This window comes from Salvia miltiorrhiza, chromosome 3, assembly GCF_028751815.1.
Source record: "Salvia miltiorrhiza cultivar Shanhuang (shh) chromosome 3, IMPLAD_Smil_shh, whole genome shotgun sequence".
Classification (NCBI taxonomy): domain Eukaryota; kingdom Viridiplantae; phylum Streptophyta; class Magnoliopsida; order Lamiales; family Lamiaceae; genus Salvia; species Salvia miltiorrhiza.
The window spans coordinates 30140838-30151728 of NC_080389.1; positions in this window are offsets into that span (position 1 = coordinate 30140838).

Below are 10891 nucleotides of genomic sequence, written 5' to 3' on the forward strand. Positions count from 1 at the left end.
CTGCCAAGGGATCTACTTCTTCGTCGAAAGGCGGGAAAAAGAAGTGGAAAGGTCCAAAGGGCAAGCATGACCATGAGGCTAGTGGGAGCGGTAAAGCCAAGGTTGATGGCCCTAGCGGCGGCGTGAACAAGCCGACAGCCAAGGGAAAGTGCTTCAAGTGCGGCAAGGTTGGGCATTGGAAGAAAGATTGTCCAGTGCTCAAGGCAAAGGGACAAGGTACGTCACAAGTTTTAGTAACAGAAACATGTTTAGCTTCGTTTTCTACTCATTCGTGGGTAGTGGATACGGGGGCAACTGACCATGTTTGTTACACCTTGCAGGGGTTCAACCCAACAAGGGAGCTGGCAAGTGATGAGATCACCATCTCCATGGGCAATGCGTCGAAGGTCGCAGCTGTTGCTATTGGAGATTTATCTTTATGTTTTGGTGATGACATTTTAGTTTTGAGAGATATTTTATATGTGCCGGAGTTTCGGCGGAACATAATTTCTGTTTCAAAGTTGTTTTTGAATGGATATTCTGTTACTTTTGATGGGGGTGTCTCTATCATGAGAGATAACAAGATTATTTGTTCTGGAATTTTGAACAACTCTCTCTATACTATTACATGTCCAATGAATAACTCTGTCCATGTTGCATCTACATCACAAATTCTTCCAAATCCTAATAAGAGAAAATATTACTCTCATGAACAATATACACATACTTGGCACCTAAGATTAGGCCACATCAATCTAAATAGGATCCAAAGGCTCGTTTCAAATGGAATCTTGAAAGATTTTCAAGCTGTGCCATTTAGAACCTGCGAATCCTGTATAGAGGGAAAGATGACGGCAAGGCCTTTTAAGGCAAAGGGGAATAGGGCCTCGGATGTGTTAGAATTGATTCACTCTGACTTGTGTGGACCGATGTCCACTAGAGCTCGTGGAGGATACGAGTACTTCGTCACTTTCATTGACGATTACTCAAGGTATGGGTATATTTACCTACTTCAACGCAAGTCTGAATGCTTTGAGAAATTCAAAGAATTCAAGGCGGAGGTGGAGAAGAGAACGGGTAAATCTATCAAGTCATTGCGGTCTGATCGCGGTGGCGAATACCTCGGGAACGAGTTTCTGCAATACTTGTCAGATCTTGGGATTACATCCCAATTGACTGCACCAGGTACTCCCCAACAGAACGGTGTAGCGGAGAGAAGAAACAGAACTCTTATGGAAATGGTACGATCTATGATGAGCTATGCATCATTGCCTATTTCGTTTTGGGGATATGCCTTGGAAACAGCGGTTTATTTGCTGAATCGGGTACCGTCCAAATCGGTTCCTAAAACTCCTATTGAGTTATGGTCAGGGCGTAAGCCCAGCTTGAATCATATAAAGATATGGGGTTGTCCTGCATACGTGCTAGACAAGGAAGCGAGGAAATTGGAGCCGAGATGCGAACTAATGCTGTTTATAGGATACCCTAAGGAAACGAAAGGTGGTTACTTTTATAATCCGAAGGATCAGAAAGTGGTTGTTAGCACCAACGCACGATTCTTGGAACACGATTATGAAAGTAATCACAAGTCTAAGTCCGAGATTGTCCTTCAAGAAATCGAAGGCAATGGACAGGCGATTCCATCACCCCAGCCAAGTGTGCAAGTGAATGCACCACAAGACCCTGCACAAACCATTGTCACAACTGTACCACCACCGCTTCGTCGTAGTGGGAGGGTTGTAGTTCAACCCGATCGATTTATGTTCTTGGGAGAATCTTCGGATCTACTCCCTGTTGATGAACAGAAGGATGTCGACCCTGATAACTATAGACAAGCGATGAAAGATCAAGATGCAGATTCTTGGTACGAGGCCATGGTTTCTGAAATAGAATCCATGGGTGCTATGGATGTATACGAGAAGACCGAACTACCAGATGGCTTCCTAGCTATAGGTAGTAGGTGGGTATACAAGAGAAAGAGAGATTCGGATGGCGAAGTCGCAGCTTTTAAAGCTAGACTGGTGGCGAAAGGTTATACCCAGGAACAGGGTATAGATTATGATGAGACCTTTTCGCCGGTTGCCATGCTTAAGTCTATCCGAATACTCCTTGCCATAGCAGCCCACATGAACCTTGAGATTTGGCAAATGGATGTCAAGACCGCTTTCCTAAACGGTTTCCTTGAAGAAGGAAGGGACATCTATATGCAGCAACCTGAAGGGTTTGTGAAGAAGGGCGAAGAGCATCTTGTGTGGAAGCTTAAGAAGTCCATTTATGGACTTAAGCAAGCTTCGAGGTCATGGAACAAACGTTTTGACGAGGTCATTAAATCCTATGGATTTACTCGTTGTGAGAACGAGAGTTGCGTGTACCGTTTAGATGCCAATGGTGACGTGGTTTTCCTTGCACTTTATGTAGATGATATCCTCCTCATTGGCAACAATGTTGAGCTATTATCGGACATAAAGAAGTGGTTATCCGAACAGTTTCAAATGAAAGACTTAGGAGATGCAGCGTACATCCTGGGGATCAAGGTCGTCCGTGATCGCCAGAAAAGGATGTTGAGCTTATCTCAAGCGTCTTACATTGATACTGTGATTGCTCGTTTTAGCATGCAGAATGCCAAGAAAGGCTTGCTACCTTTTAGACATGGCATTCCTCTGTCTAAGGACATGTGTCCTAAGACGCCTAGTGAGGTTGAGGAGATGAGGAAGATACCCTATGCTTCCGCCATAGGTAGCCTCATGTATGCGATGCTCTGCACGAGACCTGATATTTGCTATGTCGTTGGCATGGTTGCAAGATATCAGTCGAACCCTGGACCAGGACACTGGACTGCGGTAAAGCATATTCTCAAGTACCTGAAGAGGACTCGAGATTATAGGCTAGTTTACCAGTCAGACAGTCTATTTCCTTTGGGTTACACCGATTCGGATTTCCAGGCTGACCGGGATGAGAAGAGATCTACCTCTGGTTATGTGTTTACCTTGGGAGGTGGAGCCGTATCATGGCGGAGTGCAAAGCAGAAGTGCATTGCAGACTCCACCATGGAAGCCGAGTATGTAGCTGCTTCGGAAGCTGCTAAGGAGGCTGTATGGTTCCGGAACTACCTCTTGGATCTAGGAGTGGTCCCTAATTTGCCTAAGAGTATCATAATTTATTGTGATAACTCGGGTGCAGTGGCAAATTCTAAGGAACCCAGGAGCCACAAGGCGTCAAAACACATAGAGAGAAAGTACCACATTATACGAGAAATCGTAAACAGAGGAGATGTGCTAGTAGAGAAGATTGATACATTGGAGAACCTAGCTGATCCTTTCACGAAAAGCTTACCGCAAAAGACCTATGAGAAGCATGCTCGAGGGATGGGATTGCGGTTGATGCCACCCACTTAGAGAAAAACTTTCAGTATAAGTGGGAGAGATGAAGTGAAGTTTTGTAATAGCTAGTATTTAGACACATTGTATACTAAAAGTTTTGCTTTAGTATAAGTGGGAGATTGTTGGATTTGTATACTGAAAGCAAGAACTTTATGCTTGTATACAATGATTCCTGTTATTCACTATTCTTATCTCCTATCTGATTGTGTTCATGATTGCATATGTATGTTCTTTATCTCTGTATAAGTAGATTATATGGTGTGTTGTAGATCACAGAAGACCATATAATTGGAATAACCTTAAGAGATATAATATGATCACAGCCGAAATAACTCTAGGACAAGTTATTGGTTTAGGCTGCAGTATAGATGGAAGTAGTTTGTCTTGGCTACTTGTCTATACTGGTACGTCATTACGTATTGATAGGACCAACAGTTGAGATGTATTCTTCTATCTGACTTAAGTGAAGAATCAAGATCTCGGTGACTTATAAATCTTAATACTAATAAGTATTCAGATATATATGTTAATTCGTATATCACTTTGACTTACTATGAGCGAGAGTTAAATACTAACTCGAGTACTCTGTATCTTGGGTGATAGCAGTTAATATATGATATTTGATTATCTGTATTAGTACCCGTATCCGGTATAGGATAATGACATCCCCTTAAGGAGCTCAATAAGGTTTATTACGCTAAACCCTGCAGGTTGATTAAGTTCAGGCGTAATAATAAAGATTGAGTGGTACTGCTTAAGGAATTATTAAGAGATTAATTAATTTAAGCTGTCAGAGCTCTAATTAATTAATGGATGTCGGATATTTTAAATACGGAGATTTAATAAGTCTAAATACAAGCCCCGACTCATCACCGGCAATAAAGGGGTAAGTCAGTATCGGTTCTCTAGTGGAATGAACTGATATTTATAAATTAATTATGGTCTGGGCTGACCATGGATGAATTAATTTATTTGAGGCCCATCTTTATTCCTTGTATCTGGTCCCTGGGCTGGCCCAATGTCTCCTAGCCCATGAAGACAGAATTTTCGGCCCTAGCACTGTAATTGGCGCCTCCTCCTTATTTCTGTATTATTAAATACAGCTGTCAGCTCTCAGGAAAATACACTGAAAAAATATTAGGGTTTGAGAGCAGAGGGAGGCGCAGAAAATCGTGAGGTGCCATTCTGTCTTGGGAGTTCTCATAGCTCGTTGTCCATCCAACGTTGGGAATTGAGCGGGATACAGTCGAGAAGATCAGAGCTGGAGTCTGAATCATTCAACGCGATTATCAACCATTTGTGCATCCGATTCTCAAGTAAGTTTTCCTAACACCTATGTGCAGCTGTTAAATTCATAGGAGCATGTTAGGAATTAATCGTTGTATGGCAAATTAATAATAACCAAGAAACGATCATCGGGCAAACGGAACGTTAATTCAATTTAATATTCCTTCAAAAAGGTGGCGCATTCTGACCTTGCCACGGCTTCTCGGGACCTTGGTTTCTCTCGTCCCACTTCCTTTTTCCCTTCGGACCTTGTCCATAAAAGGATTGACTCCCCGATTGGACATTCGGGTTTGATTGGGGAGCAGAGGGTTGACTCGTCTTCTCTGGCTGCATTGCCAGCTCCATGTCCAGTGCTCTGTTCAGTGCTTCGGCATACATGAGTGCGCTCTGACTTGCTAAGACAACTCGAAATTCTTGCTTTAAACCGGCACAAAATAATTCCGACATCTTCTCATCTGTATCCACTCGATATGGTGCATATCGAGCCAAGTCACAGAAACAACGGTCATAATCAGCTACCGTTTTATTTCCTTGCTTCAAACTTGCAAACTCCATTTCTTTCCTTCTGCGATAGCTACGCGGTATATATTTCTCGCAAACAGCTATTTTGAATTGCTCCCACGTAAGCTCATCTATTTGCTCTGGGGTCAAAGTCTTCTGTTTGGCCTCCCACCAAAAATCGGCAGACCCTTTCAGCTGGTAAGTCATGCACATAAGGCGCTCAGCGTCGTTGCATCTAAGGAACCTAAAGATCCTTTCCATACTTCTGATCCATTCTTCTATTTCAGCGGGGTCTCCGGCTCCACTGAAAGTAGGTGGGTTTTGTCGAAGGAAGAGCTCTTCTACTCTCCTCTCTTGCTGTGGAGGAGGTGGAGGTGGTGGTGGGGGATCTCTCTGTTCTTCCGCCTCCTCTTCTACTCGATTCCGATTTTGTCTTCTCGGAGGCATACTATAAGGAAAAGAAAATTCGCATCAACCTCGGAACCAAACTCTCTATGCCACAGTGCAGAGCAGAGAAACGATTTATATAAAAAGGTCAGAGGGGGCATGGTCCATCAGAGAAAACAACATATCGGAGCAGAGGAATCCCTCCTCAGAGGAATCACTCATCAGCGGAATCGCTCAACAGCGGGATCGCTCGTCAGCGGGATCGCTAGTCAGTGCAGCGAAATCAAAAAGCCGGAGGAACGGTCTCGCCAGAGGAATCACTTCTCCAGAGGAATCACTTCTCCAGAGGAATCACTTTTCCAGAGGAATCACTTCTCCAGAGGAATCACTTTTCCAGAGGAATCACTTCTCCAGAGGAATCACTTATCCAGAGGATTCGTTTCGCCAGCGGAATCGCTTCGCCAGCGGAATCGCTTCGCCAGTGGACTCGCTTCGCCAGCGGAATCACTTCGCCAGCGGACTCGCTTCGCCAGCGGACTCGCTTCCGCTCTGGCGCAGAAATCTCAGTGCTCTCATCTCATCTTACTTTTCTCCTCTAACGTAAACTCTCTTTACCTCTACTCTATTGTATTTCTCATCATCTAAAAACTCTCATTTGTGGGTCACTCACTTCTATTATCACTCATCAAGTCAAGCAACATTATCAACAAATCAGGTAACATCAACATCAAGTAAGCATATATACATAGAAAATTGCCTCTTTGAGGTCTTTTCACAAAAGTTGGGATCTATGTACATCAAAACAATCCCTAATTTTTACAATGATGCCCCTTCTACACAGGCATCATTACACTAAGTATTTACAAAAGCGTACTTTCTATATTATTCGTCTATGTTCATCATGAAGCATCACAAAAGACATATTAGCTTCTATGCTAAACAGCACAATCATCGCCCACCATCAGCTCCGGGCGCTCCACTCTCTACTTCATCACCTTGCCTGGCCTCTCTCGGCTCAGCCTCTCCATCCTCATATTCATCAATTAAGCGAAAAATGCTATCATCGTCCGTCTCATCTTCCACGTCAGTATCCATCATTGGCCCGTATACAGGTATCTCGGGAACAAGCACCCACGTCTCTTCGCCAGTAGCGGCAGTCTTCCGCTGCAGTGGCCGAGTCCGACCGTAGCCAACCGTCATCGCAGGAGTTTCCTCCTCGGATTCTTCCTCATCACTATCAAGTCGGGCAGGGCGTGATCCTCCCTCCTGAGCATCTCGCGATGGCGAAAACAGAATCGCGTACATCATCGTCTGAAAAGCTAAGGTGCCCGGCTCAGGCAAAGGAGCAACCCTTGGGTATGGGTTAAAGGGGACAATCTCAATCGGCTCAGTAGAAACAATCGGCTGCTCAGCAACCACAACAGACTGTGTCATTTCAGAGGGCGGTAATGGCAAATGAGCCGTCACCGAAGAAAAATCCCATGACGGGAAATTTGCACTGGGAAATGGCATGAGTGTTAAAGATGAAAATGGATCATGATCCCTCACAGGGGAATAAGTTTCAAAAGGAATCGGCGCTGAGACAACAGGCTCAGACGTAACGGAAATAGGATCAGCTGGAGGTGGAGGAATAGTTGGATAAGGCTCTGTTGGCAGTGGAGGTGCCTCTTCTGCTCCTCCTGGCGCTGGTCCATTCAGGTTCCCATAAGGCGGTGAAGGTGGATCGCCGAAGGCAAAATAGCGATAACTAATCATCGCAATGAACCCGCAGAAGTCGGCGCCCAAGTAGCACCCGAAATCATTCCGAAAGATGTAGTGGGGTACTAGAGAAGCTACCCATTCTTGCCACTCCGAAGGGAGCTGCGGAATCAGGTGCGTAATGGCCTCAGCCTCGCCGATGCCGCAAGATGCAGCCTCCATCCAGCGACTATGGTAACGCGCAAGGAATTCTCCGAGCGTATCACCCTCTTGAGGCCCAGTAGTCCTGAACCAATTGCGCATCGCCTCGCGATATTGCCTTTGCGTCGCTGTATCATCTCGATTCTGCATCTCGTTCTCTTTTGGTACGGTGGTGCCACGGCTATACTAGCCTCAAAATCTCCCCATAAAAGGGACAAGTGTTGCCTCATGTCATACTCCATCTCCTCAAGCATTTCCATCATTAAGCCAATTCGTTAACTCATTAGTAGAGACAAGCTTAAAACTTATCATAGAAGCAGTAAAGAACATCAAAACATCAAGATCATCAAAACATCAAAACATCAAAAACATCATGAACATCAAAACATCAAGAACATCAAAACATCAAAACATCAATATCTCTTACCTCGGTAAGCAGGCGGAGATGGGGTGTTGGGGTGTTGTTTCCAAGAAAACTCTCAACTAGTCTAAGATTCAAATTTAGACTAGGACTCCTTTTAGGAATAAGTGCTAACAAAGTTCGGCTTAGTCAAGAAACTTACTCAGAGCAGATGACCTGCTCTGATACCACTCTGTCGCAACCCGCCGCATAGCCATTGATAGCATAGACCGGGTATCGATACGACTAAATGAAAGAAGGATCGAAGGCTGAAAAACTAAACTCGTTTGTGCGGAAGCGTAAACAACTCATAACAACTTTAACATTCTTTTAGGTTATAATCATCGGCATTCCTATAAAAGTCAAGCATCGGAGTTTGAGTTACACAATCAAAAGGTCGTGATTCAAATATGTACAGGGATTCTAATATATATATACAGAGTTACACAACAAAAGGTGATCGAACTATATGTATGGAGACATATAGCCGAGAGTCTATTTCTTAAATAAGCCAAGAACAGCTTCAAAAACATCATGCTGCCATAGAGGCAGAAGGCATCAAAAGGTGATCACTCGAAACAACGATTTCCCGCCAACACCATGCCATCCTCCGACCATGCTTAACCTGCACATTTAGAAATATATGCAGGGCGTGAGTACATAATACTCAGTGGGCAGGCGCCGAAAGACAAGAAAAGTGCTCTTAGAGCTATATGTTTGAAGCTTGCCATAACATCAGCAACACACAGAAATTAAGTTAACGCCAAAGAGGCTGTGTATGTAGTTTTCATAATCAATCATCATATAAAAGTGTCTGCAGACAAATAATCAACAAGTATGTACCGCATCTACAAATTATCATCATCAAGGTACTGAGAAGTAGGCCTCCTTCTCAAGCACCGTGACCGGCCGACCCGAAGACGGCTCACAGTCACCTCTGTGTACACAACCCCGCTTGTGGCAGGATCCGAATTCGTCTCATCAGTAGAGGGTAACACACAAGTTCATCATCAGAAATATTGGCAAGTCAAACAGTTCATAAACATCATTTTAACTCAACATTTGATAAGCTCATAAACATCAATAAATCATTTCAGAAAAACTCGTTAATTTCATACTCAACATATTCTCAACATACTGCCCACCTGTAATAACTTGGCGTGTTGCAGGTGGTATCACAGAGAGATCTTTACTTGCTTCCTCGACTGGTCTCTGTAGTTGCGAGGAATATGTTAGAAACTTCCTCACAAAAAGCTTAACCTTAATCCTATGTAACACTCCTCATATCTATTCTCCGGCTTATCTCCCTCTAATCACTCGACTCTATGATAAACAAATTCTAATCTTATTCTCAACTTAACGCTCAGAAGGCTAGATTTAAAAGCAATCAAGCACATAAACATGCATAAACACTTAACAAAACATGTCATAAGTGAACAGACACAAGTTGACTCGGGGACCAGAGCAGAGGAATGCTCGGTGGTCAGAGTGGAAAAACTCAGTGGAGTAGAGCGGGGTAGCTCGGCGAAACAGCGGAGAAAATGCTTGCCAGGGCAGAGGAATCAACTTGCCCGGGCAGCGAAAACATGAGCTCTCTGGCAGAGCAGCGGAGAAATGCCAGAGGAATGGCGAAATCTCTGTCGCCAGAGGAATCAAACGTCAGAGGACTCGATCGTCAGAGTACTCGATCGTCAGAGGAATCGATCGTCAGAGAAATCGATCGTCAGAGGAATCGATCGTCAGAGGAATCGATCGTCAGAGAAATCGATCGTCAGAGGAATCGAACTCGCTGGCAGGGCAGCGGGGAAATGAATTCTCTGGTATGCCAGCGGGGGAAACGATTTCTCTGGCATGCCAGCGGGGAAACGATTTCTCTGGCATGCCAGTGGGGAAACGATTTCTCGGGCATGCCAGCGGGGAAACGATTTCTCTGGCATGCCAGCGGGGGAATGATTTCCCTGGCATGCCCCAGGAATGACTTCTCGGTTCCGAGAACAAGGCTCAAGGCAGAACATTGCAATCAAGAGCAACTCGGAAACTCATCAACTTTTTCATCCTCAAACATCAAACACTCTCAAACATTTAAACATCATGCAAGACATCGTTTCGCATATTTTTCTCAAAATCACATATCAAACTAATTTTGTAAAAACTCATATCTCCAAACTCAGTTTTGCAAAAACTCATGCTCAAACCTAAGTTTTGTAAAACACATTTTAACCACTTCAGATCATCACATAACACACAAAACATCACGTAACACATATCTCAACTTGGTTTAAGAAAAGAAGGATTTTTACAGGGCACAAACCCAAGTTTTTCGAAAATGAAGAAAAGAGGAGAAGGGGAAGTTTCTCATGCTTAATACATCTTATTACTCACACAAATCACCACATACTTCTCACAAACAAGTCTAGACTCGAAAAATCAGAACACTTACTCCAAAAGTTTCAAGAGAAAGGGCGTCTTTTCTCGATTCTTCAGGTTATAACTCAACAAATCTTCTTGAAACCAGCGTGGAAAGTGTTTAAGGCTAGATTTAGCGGAGTATTTGGTCTCAGTGGTGACTGGTGAAGCTTTGAGCTAAGTCTCCAATGGGGGAGAGAGAGAATATCGTGAGGGAGAGAGAAGAAGTTGATGGCCGAAAAGATGAGAAATGACGGAGAGAGAGAGACGCTTCGGTTTTGTCAATATTCTTATTCCATAAGATAAGTAGCATTTAATGCTCAATATTAATTTGTCTCCCCCTTAGCAGCAAATCAAATCGGCTATTTCAACATGTGGGAAAAAGGATAAAAATATTGGTGGTGAAAGTAGAAGTGTGCGACGGGAATCAAACATTTGTGCTAATTTCGAAAATTATACAGACTCAAATAATATAAATGCGCACATATCATATAAATCACATAACATCAAATAATTCATAAAAACAATCAACTTTCGTCATTACTCTAATCGTCACTCTAGATTAATCCTCTCTATAGAAATTCTCAATTACTACCTCAACTCTGTCTCTCGTTCTTCGTCTCAACTCGAAGATAAATAACCTCTCCATCTC